Source organism: Phacochoerus africanus, chromosome 10, assembly GCF_016906955.1.
Source record: "Phacochoerus africanus isolate WHEZ1 chromosome 10, ROS_Pafr_v1, whole genome shotgun sequence".
Classification (NCBI taxonomy): Eukaryota; Metazoa; Chordata; class Mammalia; order Artiodactyla; family Suidae; genus Phacochoerus; species Phacochoerus africanus.
The window spans coordinates 61109910-61124219 of NC_062553.1; positions in this window are offsets into that span (position 1 = coordinate 61109910).

Sequence of the window (14310 nt, forward strand, 5' to 3'; positions counted from 1 at the left end):
TAAAGGTATATATAAAGATACAAAATCAATCCATGCACAATTATACCATCAAAATCAGAAATCATGAGAAGAGGTGGGTACAAATGCGAGACACTGGAGATGAATTTGCAATTGAGAGAACTTAAAACAATCTCATATACATATAGACTCTTACATCAAAACTTCAGAATAACTGCAAACCAAAAATCTACAATTGATACACAAACAAGGAATCTCTGGAGAAGAAATATATCTCATAGTAAATAAGTGCATAATCCACCATGAAAGGGGTCATTTGACATCATTCTTGGAATGCTGAAGTCTTCTTAGATCTGATTCTGATTTCCTCTCCATCAAAGAACTTATGATAATTATAGGTAAATAATGCCACTGTACAATTAAATAATACAGTTCTACAATTGTATTATTAATAACCATTTCTCTCCATGGTAAAATGTAAAGTCTATAATGTCTTGTTTATCACATCACCTAGAATGGTGTAATGCTTTTATAGAAGAACCAATGAGATGGAACAAATTGTGAGGACATATTTATATAGTTATACTGTTTTTTAACCAATTTATACATTTTATATTTTACTTATTTTCAGAGGGTGTATTATCTTTGTTATGCTTACCAGTTAAGTTATTCTTTTTACTATGCTATATAAAATATTTAATGGTATATAAGGCTTTCTTCTTTATAAATTTTAGTTGCATAATGTAACAATTTAATATAATGCTAATTTTTAAAGAATAATTGAAATGTAATAGATAAAACTAAGTAGTAAAGATGAAAGCCATAAAATTAGGATAAAGTAGAGAGTAAATTTCCTATTTGTCTCAGCATATTGTCCACTCCATTTCTCCAGTGGGAGTCACTTAATCTGTTTCTTAAGATCCATGTTATAATAATCTGTGTGAATGTAATTGTGTGTGAATGTGTGTATTTTATTCTGTAAAAAAATAAAAAATAAGTAAATAAAATTTCCTTTGATGAGAATCTATGAAAAATAAATAAATAAAATTTTCTCTTTGTCTTAAAAAAAAATATATATATATATACACAAATAGGAATTCCTGCTGTGGAGCAGTGGGTTAAGGATCCAGTGTTGCCACAGCTGTGGCTCAGATTTGGTCCCTGAGGCAGAAAATTCCATATACCACAGGTGTTTAAAAAAAATCACAGCAGTGTACATTATAGTCAAAATATTATAAATCACAACTAGAAAAAATAAATAATAAAAAATTACATATATAGGAATGTGATATATTCACTAGCTAATTTCTTATCAGAAAAGGTCAAAGGACAATATAATTACATCTTTAAAGTACTAAAACAAAAAACATTGTCATCACAGTTTCTCTATTCAGTACATATATACTTCAGAATTGAAGATAAAACAAATATACTTTCAAAAAAATTAAATATGAGGAAATTTGTTACCAATTCACCTGGACCACAAGAAATGACAAAGGAAGTTACTCAGTCTAGAGGCAAATAACAACAAATAAAAATATATTTTCAAGAAAAATGAAAAGCACCAGAAAATTTATTATGTGAACAATTTTTTTAAAAAGCTAAAAAGACCTTTACTTTTTAATATCTTTTTCTGTAAGAGAATTACCTATTTATATCAAAAATTATAAAATTATATCACTATATTCATAAGTAGGTAGAAATTAAATGTATGACTGCATTTGAAAAAAGGAAATGCTGGAAATGAAATTACACTGTTGCGTGTAACTATTACATGAAATGATAAATATTCAATCTAAATAAAATCTTTAAAATAAAAATATAAATAAAAAGCAAAAGCTAATAGAAAAGACCTGAAAATGAAAAATGATGAAAAACCAATTGAAGGAATACACAAACTGAAAACAAAGGATGGATGAAAAAATACTATAGGAAAGCTATATGTACATATTATTAGAGTAGACTTATGGAGTGTTATTAGAGGTAAAAATTTATATTTCATTATGCTAAAAGGGAAATTTTGATAGCTTTATGGGTGTTTGTCTCTAACATCAGAAAGCCAATGTACATGAAATATAAATTGTAGCACTAAAAGAAAAGTTAAAGCGACAGTAATAGTTGACTTAAACAGAGCTCTCTCAGTAATTGACAAAACAAGTAGAAAGATTAGCAAAGAATTTCTGTTTTCCTTCACTTTCAATCCCCACTGTTTAAAAAATTTGTTTTTCTCTTAACTTCTATTCTTGTCCTTTTCTTCTCTTGAGATGCCAGTGCTGATCACATCTGTGGAGAAGTACTACAATGCTGTGATTGAAATGGCAACTTGGCCCTGGCTGAAGGAGCAGTTGAGGCTGAGAAGGCCAGGAAAGCCAGGTTAAGTGTTTTGGGGCCAAGGAGGAAACTGGTAGTTTTGTGTGACTGAGTATATTGTGTGTGGGTATATATATGTGTGACCAAATCAAAAAATATAACGAGGATAATGGGAACCAGGTTTTCACTTTCAGAGAAGATACAAATAAATAAAAGACAAAAACTAAATGAACACTCTGGTGTTGGCTTAGATTTGGATATATTAATATGAAGTAATGGTTTGTACCATACTTATACATATACATACATACATACTTATATTTTCTGTCTACTGAGAGGACCTAATAGCAAGCAGTGCAACTAGCACCTAGATTTTGTTTTCTAGGTATAATTCTCTACTAAATGGAGACTGAGCTAGCAGGAGAAATGGCTGGTACCAGAATTGGGACAAAAGGAGGAAAAAAGGAGCTGGGTATATCTAGCCTGTGCCCAACAATTAAGAAGTACTCAGTGTTTAGTCTAAGAGAACATTGCTTTTGTCAAAGTTATAAAATCTTGACACATTTAGTTTTTATTCATAGATCTATTAAATATATGAAATTAATTTTAGTGAAAGCTGGAGGGATGGAGCTCAAGGAGTTGATTTTGTTTCCAAATTGATACCCACTTGTTCTAGCAAATTTTTTCTTGAAAATTATTACCTCACCATAAAATTATATCAGTGCCCTTGTTGAAAATTAATTGAATAATCACTTTATTTTTTTTATAATTTATTTTCTTTCCCACCATACAGCAAGGGTATCAAGTTATCATTACATGTATACATTTTCTTCCCCCCACCCTTTGTTTTATTGCAATATGAGTATCTAGACATAGTTCTCAATGCTACTCAGCAGGATCTCCTTGTAAATCTATTCTAAGTTGTGTCTGAAAAGCCCAAGCTCCCAATCCCTCCCACTCCCGCCCCCTCCCATCAGACAGCCACAAGTCTCTTCTCCAAGTCCATGATTTTCTTCTCTGAGGAGATGTTCATTTGTGCTGGATATTAGATTCCAGTTATAAGTGATATCATATGGTATTTGTCTTTGTCTTTCTGGCTCATTTCACTCAGTATGAGATTTTCTAGTTCCATCCATGTTGCTGTAAATGGCATTATTTTGTTCTTTTTATGGCTGAGTAGTATTCCATTGTGTATATGTACCACATCTTCTTAATCCACTCATCTGTTGATGGACATTTAAGTTGTTTCCATGTCCTGGCTATTGTGAATATTGCTGCAATGAATATATGGGTGCATGTGTCTTTTTCAAGGAAGGTTTTGTCAAGATATATGCCCAAGAGCGGGATTGTGGGGTCATATGGAAGTTCTATGTATAGATTTCTAAGGTATGTCCAAACTGTTCTCCATAAGTGGCTGTGCCAGTTTACATTCCCACCAGCAGTGCAGGAGGGTTCTCTTTTCTCCACAGCCCCTCCAGCACTTGTTATTTGTGGACTTATTGATGATGGCCATTCTGACTGGGGTGAGGTGGTATCTCATGGTAGTTTTGATTTGCATTTCTCTTATAATCAGCAATGTTGAGCATTTTTTCATGTGTTTGATGGCCATCTGTATATCTTCTCTGGAGAAATGTCTATTCAGATCTTTCGCCATTTTTCCATTGATTGATTGGCTTTTTTGCTGTTGAGTTGTATAAGTTGTTTATATATTCCAGATATTAAGCCCTTGTCGGTTGCATCATTTGAAACTGTTTTCTCCCGTTCTGTAAGTTGTCTTTTTGTTTTCTTTTTGGGTTTCCTTTGCTGTGCAAAAGCTTTTCAGTTTGATGAGGTCCCATGGGTTTATTTTTGCTCTAATTTCTACTGCTTTGGGAGACTGACCTGAGAAAATATTCATGATGTTGATGTCAGAGAGTGTTTTGCCTGTGTTTTCTTCTAGGAGTTTTGATGGTGTCCTGTCGTATATTTAAGTCTTTCAGCCATGTTGAGTTATTTTTGTGCATGGTGTGAGGGTGTGTTCTAGTTTCATTGCTTTGCATGCAGCTGTCCAGGTTTCCCAGCAATGCTTGCTGAATAGACTTTCTTTTTCCCATTTGATGTTCTTGCCTCCTTTGTCAAAGATTAATTGACCATAGGTGTCTGGGTTGATTTCCGGATTCTCTATTCTGTTCCATTGGTCTGTCTGTCTGTTTTGATACCAGTACCACACTGTTTTGATGACTGTGGCTTTGTAATATTTCTTGAAGTCTGGGAGAGTGATGCCTCCTGCTTGGTTTTTGTTTCTCAGGATTGCTTTGGCGATTCTGGGTCTTTTGTGGTTCCATATAAATGTTTGGATTGTTGGTTCTAGTTCTGTGAAAAATGTCATGGGTAATTTGATAGCGATTGCATTGACTCTGTAGATTGCTTTGGGTAGTATGGCCATTTTTACAATATTGATTTTCCCAATCCAGGAACATGGACTATCTTTCCATTTCTTTACATCTTCTTTGATTTCTTTGATTAAAGTTTTATAGTTCTCGGCATATAAGTCCTTTACCTCCTTGGTCAGGTGTATTCCAAGGTATTTGATTTTGTGAGGTGCAATTTTAAAAGGTATTGTATTTTTGAATTCCTTTTCTAATATTTCATTGCTGGTATACAGAAATGCAACTGACTTCTGAATGTTAATCTTATATCCTGCTACTTTGCTGAATTTATTAATCCGTTCAAGTAGTTGTTGGGTTGAGTCCTTAGGGTTTTCTATGTATAGTATCGTGTCGTCTGCATACAGTGACAGTTTGATCTCTTCTCTTCCTATATGGATGCCTTTTATTTCTTTTGTTTGTCTAATTGCTGTGGCTAGGACTTCCAAAACTATATTGAAGAGCAGTGGTGAGAGTGGGCATCCCTGTCTTGTTCCAGATTGGAGTGAGAAGGCTTTCAGTTTTTCCCCATTGAGTATTATATTTGCTGTGGGTTTAACATAAATGGCTTTGATTATATTCAGGAATGTTCCCTCTATACCCACTTTGGTGAGGGTCTTGATCATGAATGCATGTTGGACTTTGTCAAATGCTTTTTCTGCGTCTATTGAGATGCTCATATGATTTTTGACTTTTCTTTTGTTAATGTGGTATATGATGTTGATTGATTTGAATATGTTGAACCATTCTTATGAACCTGGGATGAACCCTACCTGGTCATGGTGTATGATCTTTTTGATATGTTTTTGGATTTGGTTGGCTAAGATTTTGTTGAGAATTTTTGCATCTATATTCATCAAAGATATTGGCTGATAGTTTTCTTTTTTGGTGGTATCTTTTTCTGGTTTTGGAATGAGGGTGATGGTGGCATCATAGAATGTCTTTGGGAGTATTCCTTCTTCTTTAACCTTTTAAAAGAGTTTCAGGAGGATGGGCACCAATTCCACTTTATATGTTTGGTAGAATTTGCCTGTGAAGCCATCTGGTCCTGGACTTTTATTTGTAGGGAGTGTTTTGATGACCTCTTCAATTTCACTTCTAGTGATCGGTCTGTTCAGTTGGTATGTTTCTACTTGATTCAGTTTTGACAGGCTATAAGATTCTAGAAAATTGTCCATTTCTTCCAGATTGTCAAACTTGTTGCCATATAGTTGTTCATAGTATTCTCTTATGGTTTTTTGTATTTCTGCTGTATCCGTTGTGATTTCTCCTTTTTCATTTCTAATTTTGGTTATTTAGGTTCTTTCTCTCCTCTTTTGAGTGAGTCTGGCCAGGGGTTTGTCAATTTTGTTTACCTTTTCAAAGAACCAGCTCTTAGTTTTATTAATTTTCTCTATTGTTTTTTGAATCTCTATTTTATTGATTACTTTGATCTTTATAATTTCCTTCCTTCTGCCGACTTTAGCACTTTTTGCTCTTTTTTTAATTCATTTAGATGGAGGGTTAAGTTGTCAATTTGGGATCTCTCTTCTTTTTTGAGAAAGGCCTGTATTGCTATAAATTTCCCTCTGAGCACTGCTTTCGCAGCATCCCATAGATTTTGAGAGGTTGTGTCTTCATTATCATTTGTTTCAAGGTAGTTTTTAATTTCCTTCTTGATTTCCTCATTGACCCATTGGTTTTTTAGTAGCATGTTGTTTAGTCTCCATGTTGTAGGTTTTTTCTCATTTCTTTCCCATGGTTGATTTCTAATTTCATGGCGTTGTGGTCAGAGAAGATACTTGAGATAATTTCTGTGCTCCTAAATTTGTTGAGGTTAGCTTTGTGTCCCAATATGTGGTCGATTCTTGAGAATGTTCCATGAGCATTTGAGAAGAATATGTATTCTGATTTTTTTGGATGTGGTGTCCTGAGGATATCAATTAAGTCTAACTTTTCTATTGTTTCCTTCAAGATCTCTGTTGCTTTATTGGTTTTCCGTCTAGAGGATCTGTCCATTGGTGTGAGTGTGGTATTAAAGTCTCCTACTATGATTGTATTCCCATTGATTTCTCCCTTTATGTCTGTTAATATTTGTTGTATGTATCTGGGTGCTCCTGTATTTGGGGCATATATGTTGACGATAGTACATCCTCTCCTTGGATGGATCCCTTAATCATTAAATAGTGTCCTTCTTTGTCTTTCTTTCTGTCTTTTGTTTTAAAGTCTATTCTGTCTGATATGAGTATTTCAACTCCTGCTTTCCTGTCATGGCTATTGGCATGAAATATTTTTTCCCACCCCTTCACTTTCAATCTATATGTATCCTTTGTCCTGAGGTGAGTTTCTTGTAGGCAGCATATTGACTGTTTTTGCCTTTTTACCCACTCAGCAACTCTGTGTCTTTTGGTTGGAGCATTCAGTCCATTGACATTTAAAGTGATAATTGATAGATGATTATTTATTGCCATTTTGAACCTCGTGTTCCAGTTGATACTATGGTTCTCCATTCTTCCTTTCTTTTTTTGGTTGCATGGTCTCCGGTTATTATCTGTTTGAGTATTTTTTTTTAATTTTTGCGAATGCAATGTTTGGTTGTGGCTTGTGGTTGCCCTGTTTTTTGAGTATGCTAACCCCTTCCTATAATTGTGTTTTAGCCTGATGGTCCTGTAAGTTCAAACACTTCATTACTATATTAAAATTAAGAAGAGAAACATACAAACTAACAAAAAGGGTTATTTACTTCCTAACATCCCTTGCCCACATTTTATGGTTTTGATGACTCTTTTTCATTTTTTTCTTTTTAATTTTATTTTGTTTGAAGCATGTTCATGATTAAATCTGTATGCTGGCTTATTGCTTATTTGAGTGACTGCTCTCTGATTGTGGTTTCCTCAATCCTAGTTCTTCCTCTTCCTTTTTTTTTTTTTTCCTTTTTCCTCCCTTTCTTTCCTTCCTTTCTTTTGGTATAGAGAAGCCCTCTCAGTATTTCTTTTAGCCTGGGTTTTGTATTGCTGTATTCTTTTAGCTTTTGTTTGTTGGAGAAAATTTTTATTTCTCCTTCTATTTTAAATGATATTCTTGCTGGATAGAGTATTCTAGGTTGCATACTTTTTCCTTTTAGCACTTTAAATATCTCTTGCCATTCCCTCCTGGCCTGTAGAGTTTCTGTAGAGAAATCAGCTGATAACCTTATGGGGGTTCCCTTGTAGGTAACATTCTGCTCTTCTCTTGCTGCCTTTAGGATGCTCTCTTTATCACTAACTTTTGCCATTTTTATTATGATGTGTCTTGGTGTGGGTCTCTTTGGGTTCAACTTGTTTGGGGCCCTCTGTGCTTCCTGTATCTTGAACTCAGTATCCTTTAGATTTGGGAAGTTTCCAGTGATAATTTCTTCAAATATCTTTTCCATTCCCTTATCTTTTTCTACTCCTTCTGGAATTCCTATTATGCATAGGTTGGCCCACTTTATATATTATCCCATAGATCTCTTATATTGCTTCCATGTTTTTTCATTTGGTTTTCTGTCTGCTGACCTGATTGGGTGATTTCCATTATTCTATCTTCCACATCACTGATTCGTTCTTCTGCATTATTCATTCTGGTTTTTAGTGCCCTTATTCAGTTTGTATCTCTGCAAATGAATGTTCTAGTTTTTCTTGGCTCCTCCTTATATTTTCGAGATCCTTTCTGAGGGTGTCTGCATTACTGTTCATATCTTCTCTTAATTCCTTCAGTATTTTCACTATTTCTCTTTTGAATTCCAGGTCTATCAGACTGCAGAGATCTGTTTCATTGTTGACTGCTTTAGGTGAGTTCTCTTGTGGTTTAACTGGGAGTGGTTTCTCAACTTCTTCATCTTGCTTGTTATTTTCTTTTTCTTGTTGGAGTTGTACTCTCCATGGCCAGGCAGTGTTTGCCTTGTCACTGCCATAGAATATTTCCTGAGGGCTGGTGTTGTTGGTCAGTCTTTTTTGAGCCAGCATGGCTTTTTTGGAGTGTTGGCAGGGCTAACAAGGTCTCTCTGAAGCAAAGGAGGACTTTCTGAGGGTAGAGAGGACTGGGAAGTGACACCACGATGGGAGCAGATTTCACTCAGCCTGGCAGAGCTTGCTCTGGTGTTTTTGGGCTGTGGGGCTCTTGCAGGGGGCTGGTAGTGCTGGGCTGCTGTTCCACAGGAGTGCAGCACCCCCCAAGGGATGGAGAAGCTAGCTGGGCTGCTGCAAACCCAAGAGGCTCCTCCTCAGCGCAGGCTACCTCAGAAGGAGTCTCCGAAAATTAAGCAGATCTTTACACGGCCCAGCCAAGCTTGTTCTAGTTTTTCTGGGCTGCAGGGGCTGCTCCAGGGGGCTGGTGGTGCTGAGCAGCTATTATGTGGGAGTGCAGACCCCTGAGAGCTGGAGTGGCTAGCTGGGTCACTGTGAACCCAAGAGGCTCTTCCCCAGAGCAGCCTGACTCAGAAGGAGTGTCTGAAAATTAAGCAGATCTTTTCACGTCCTGGCCAAGCTTGTTCTATCTTTTCTGGGGTGCAGGGCTTCCTGCAGGGTGCTGGTGGTCCTGGGGAGCTGCTCCTTGGGAGTGCAGCACCCCCCGAGGGATGGAGCAGCTAGCTGTGCCGCTGCAAACCCATGAGGCTCTTCCCCAGAGCAGCCCAACTCAGAAGGACTGTCCGAAAATTAGGCAGATATTTTCATGGCCCAGCCAAGCTTCTTCTTGCTTTTTCTGGGCTGCAGGGGCTCCACCAGTGGGCTGGAGGTGCTGAGTAGCTATTCCATGGCAGTGTGGCACCCCCCGAGGGATGGAGCAGCTAGCTGGGCTACTGCAAACCCAAGAGGCTCTTTCCCAGGGCAGCCTGACTTGGAAGGACTGTCTGAGAATTAGGCAGATCTTTTCATTGCCTGGCTTAAGCTTGTTCTAGCTTTTCTGGGCTGCAGGTCTTTTTCCAGGGGCTGGCGGTGTTTGCTGCTGCTCTGGGGGGTGTAGCCCCTTCAAAGGGCAAGCAGACCAGGGCAGGGACACTCCCTGCAGTGGTAGGCTTCTCGCAATTGTTGAGGCCAGCCCTCCTGGGTGGCAGGCAGCCCCAGGTCTGGGGTGTTCCTAATGGGTGTGTGTGGGGGGGGGCGGCAGAATGCACTGGGAAGCACAACTTTCTGATAGCTAGCAGGCCAGTAAGCCTGCTGTGGTGTGGGGAGTATTCTATGGGGGCCCATCCCTTCTTCTCTCCCCTACCCAACACTGGCGCAGACCCGGCTCTTCTCCAAGGTTCCCTCTGAAGTGGCTTTCCACTTCCCTGCCCTTAGCGTATTGCTCCCTCCCCCTGCGATGTTCTGCTTTCTAGTCTCCCAGGCAATCTCTGCCCTGTTAAACTTGACAGACTGGTTTCTAGACCTTCCAAGCAGTCTCCGCTCCACCCCACCCCCCCAGCACTTTCCCGGGGACTAACCTCTGGAGCTGAAGTCTCGGTGCCCAGCTCCCACCCAGATGTCTCAATTTTTGGTGACTGTGCCCATAGTTCAGATTATCTGTTCAGTTCTTGCTCTGCTTTTCAGAACTCCGACTTACTGCCACACTCTTCTCTGCACCTGGAGATTCCTCTGGTTCAGTTGACCTTTCTGTGGATCTAGGTGACTTTCCAGGGTGCGGGATCCCTTTCTCCTCTGCAGTTCCCTTTCAGGAGTTTCCTTCCAGCTCGGATTCCCCTTCTCTCACTCTCTTCTTTTCTCTTGTTTTACCCAGTAATGTCACGAAATTCTTGCTGTTATTGGAGCTTAGGTTCTTCTGCCAGTGATTGGTTGCTGTTCTGTGTGAGTCGTTTATCCCCGTAGATGTGGTTTTTTTGTTGTGTTTGTGGGAGAGGGCAAGCATGTCCCTCTACTCTTCTGCCATCTTGCCTACTCCCTGAATAATCACTTTGTTACTGCTGTTAAAATCGCATTCAGTTCGTGAAATCTTAGAACAGCATACTCTTAAGCTAAATTCCTCAAGTAACAATTACTTGGTTTAGAGATGAATTTACCAATTTTAAAAATAGTAGCATAAATATTATATGATTTACAGTGAACTACTTGTGTTTCTTCTTAATACTTATTTACTATTTCAATAGTAATACCATATATATGAAACATTTATTAAGACCTTAAAGGCAGAAAACGGATGTAAGCAGAGACTTCATACTTCTTAAAATATAATTTAAAAAATAACACATCTTTCCAAAAGCTGGCACATATTCTATAGAAATGCATAAGAATTCATAGGAATACATATTATTTATAATAAATTCCTTATAATTTTTCTTATTAACTGTGGATAGTTAGAGAAGAGCTTTATTGGAATGGAGATGTCAACATAAAGAAGAAAATATATCTAATGTCTTTCAAGAATTAATCAAGGAAGTGAAAAGTAATCAAGAGCATGAATGATTAAAATAGAATCAATTGGAATGAGAAAATAACAAAAAATAATAGCTTTAAACCTTAGTAAATTTAAAAGAGACATGCCTTCACTTTAAAATACATGCACTGAAATAAATCCCTTTGTATGTCTCTTTTTTTCCCCCTCACTATCTGGATGAATTGAAATCTGGAATCCATAGAAATAATGCTGAAACTATATTCACTTAGATGGATTCAGTGGCATTCTGTCCTCTTTGCCACGTGCTATTTATCCATTTGATTACTTCATAAAAATGAAAATATGCCATATCTTGTGCCAAGACCAGCTCAGCAGGATGGGGCCAAAGAATGGTTGCTGTGGAACTTAAGGAAAAAAAGTTAACATAAAACAAGCCACAGAGATATTTATCTTAAGTAAAGGTGGGAACCAGGGGACTCAAGCTCTCAGGGACCAAGAGCCCTGCCTCAAGAAACCACACTGCTTTTATTGTGCTCTTAAGGATTAAGTCAAGTGAAAAGGGGTTGTAGGTGCAGGATATAGGTGGCTTTTTTATTATTTTTTAAGTTCCTTTATTATTTTAAAAGTCACTTAGCTGGTAGATGGTTAAACTTTTACTCTAAACTTTAGGCATTTAAGAATCATTAGCCTTTGAGTTAGCTATCTATGCATAGCATTTCAGAGAATCCTCACTGTGCTTCCGCAAATGGCATGCCTATTTACAGCAACCCTGTGTGCCTTGGTTTGCACTTTGGTTCTCTTTGCTAACGCATATTCTGCTAATGACCATTCATAAACCACTTGGCCATGAGGTTCCTCTTTCTCCTATTCTTTAGAGGACATATCATGCTTATGCAAATGGTGTGCCAATCTGCACAGGTCCAGCACACCTAGACCAATGTATTATGTCCTCATTCAGCTGCCCCTGCGAATAACCCATGCCTTTAGGTCTTTGTTCTTAAGTTTAAGTCATTTACCATCACTGTGACTGTTTCTCAAGCAGGAAGATGGGACAAAGTAAGGAAGGACAAGATGGAGTTTTCAGCAAAGAGGCTAAGAAAATATTATAAAAACATGTCTCACAACAATCTTGTAACTGCTTCAGATCTACCTTAAGTTATCTTTTAAAATCTCTCTACACCATCAATGCTGTCAACAATATCATTCCTAATATGCTTAGAGGATCAAGTAGGATTAATAAAAATATAGATGCCTTGGATATTAAGAAAACTTGATAGTAATAAGCCATCTGTTAATTTAGTTATTTTTCTCATCTTGACATGCTAAAAGTCTGAGAAAGCAAAGTAGACTTTCCACATAACTACTTTATAAAATTGGCCTTAGAGTTTGAGTAGACAGAAGTACATTTCAAGAAATAGCATTTGATATATTTAATAAAACCTTTGAGCATGGTAAAAGGGGAAGGTTGTGAATCTTTAGAAAGAGCTTGTAGAATTTTTCATGAAGTTGTACTTTGTTAAATTACTGAAATAATTTGGATAAGAATTGATGCAAAATTAGCACACATTCACCATGTTATAGATCTAAGTATTTGTTTTTTAATGGTATGTTTTTCAAGCATTTAATCAACTTCTATTAATTTATAAATAGTGATTTCTCATTTCATTCACCCCTTTCGTCATTTTTCTTTTTGTTTCTCATCTTCAAACTTGTTCACTTTCTCTTTCACACCTGCAAACAAAGGACAAACAAAATTGTATAAACACCAAGTTCTGTTGTGATTTCTATGAGTTAGTATCATCAGTATGTAGATAAAAATGTGAATCCAAATTTCTATGCTATTATAGTTCTTAAACGTTTTGTAACCTGTGAAACATTATTCTGAGATGAAATCAAAGCTGCCAGTGAAGTATGTGTGGGGCTTCTAGATTTTATCCTCTCAGCACGTCCTCCCAACCTCTTGAGAAACAATTGTACAAAGCTGAATAGCAAATTTAAAAAAAGAGTATGGATTGAAATTCATGGTTCATGTTTCTTCCACTGACATGTTATTTTTTAAACTTATTTTTAGCACAATCTTTAACATGTTTTTCCAATACACATATATTTTACATACACAACTTATAGGATTTATTTTGTAATTCATACTATTGCTTTAGTATTTATGTCTTATCTACACACACACACACACACACACACACGCGTGTGCAATGTAAAGCTCCTTGGGGGTATTATATATTTAAAATGGATTATACACCTATTTTGTGTCTGAAAAAGTCCTAAGCATAATGTTCACATTAAATAAATATTTCTTCAGTTTAAATGGAAAAAGAAGACTATTCCTAAATAGCACATAAATACCAAGGTAAACCTTTAACTCTATATACACATAAGATATATGCACATATTTATGTACATGTCTATATATCTATACCTATCTATCTATCTATCTATCTATCTATATATATATATACATGCACACACACACACCCATGTGTAGTATAGATTTTAAAGTATTTAAGATACTGAGTAACTAGATGAGTTACATGACTATTGGAACTGCCATTTAGGGAATAAATGTTTAACAAGTTTAAATCAGTTTTTTACAAACATTTTAGTCTCTATATATGTACTCTCCTGACTTTTGCATATAGAATATAGAATAAAAGTTAAAATGTATATTCTATGTTTAATCTTTTTTCCTGGTTAACTTATATCATGTTAAACACATAACTGTCTTTAAGGTGATGAAGAAAAACAAAGAGTGAAATTAATTGTTTCTTCTGATTACTGGCATTATTATAGAGCTAACAGCACACCTAGGATGAGTTGTAAGGGTGGGTTACCCTGAACGGCATAGAGAATATGATATGTGCCTGTTCACAGAGTACTAGCACAGCTATACAATTTCTTACCCATCCATTTCTGGAGATTTCCAAGTGCCATGGAAACTCTATATTACTGTGTGAAATTAGCAATACTTTGTTATGATGATAATCAATACAATGAAAGTTAGATTTATATAAACAATTCCAGTGAAGATTTGTTAACAGAAGTCACATAGGTGCAAAGGTCATAGGGAGCCATTTGTAAGAATTGTAAATTTGAAGATTCTGTAATCCCACAAAAATTTATTTTTAATTTGAAATTTAAGAAGAGAAAACATGAGTGGTCCTTATATTTAGATGTCCAGAATCTCTTTTTTCATTGTTTCTTTCCTTTTTAATAATTTGATTACTACTGATCATCAGATTTGGGGTGGCAGTTTTCTGATACAGGACAGATTCTGAGTATGGTTTAAATTCAA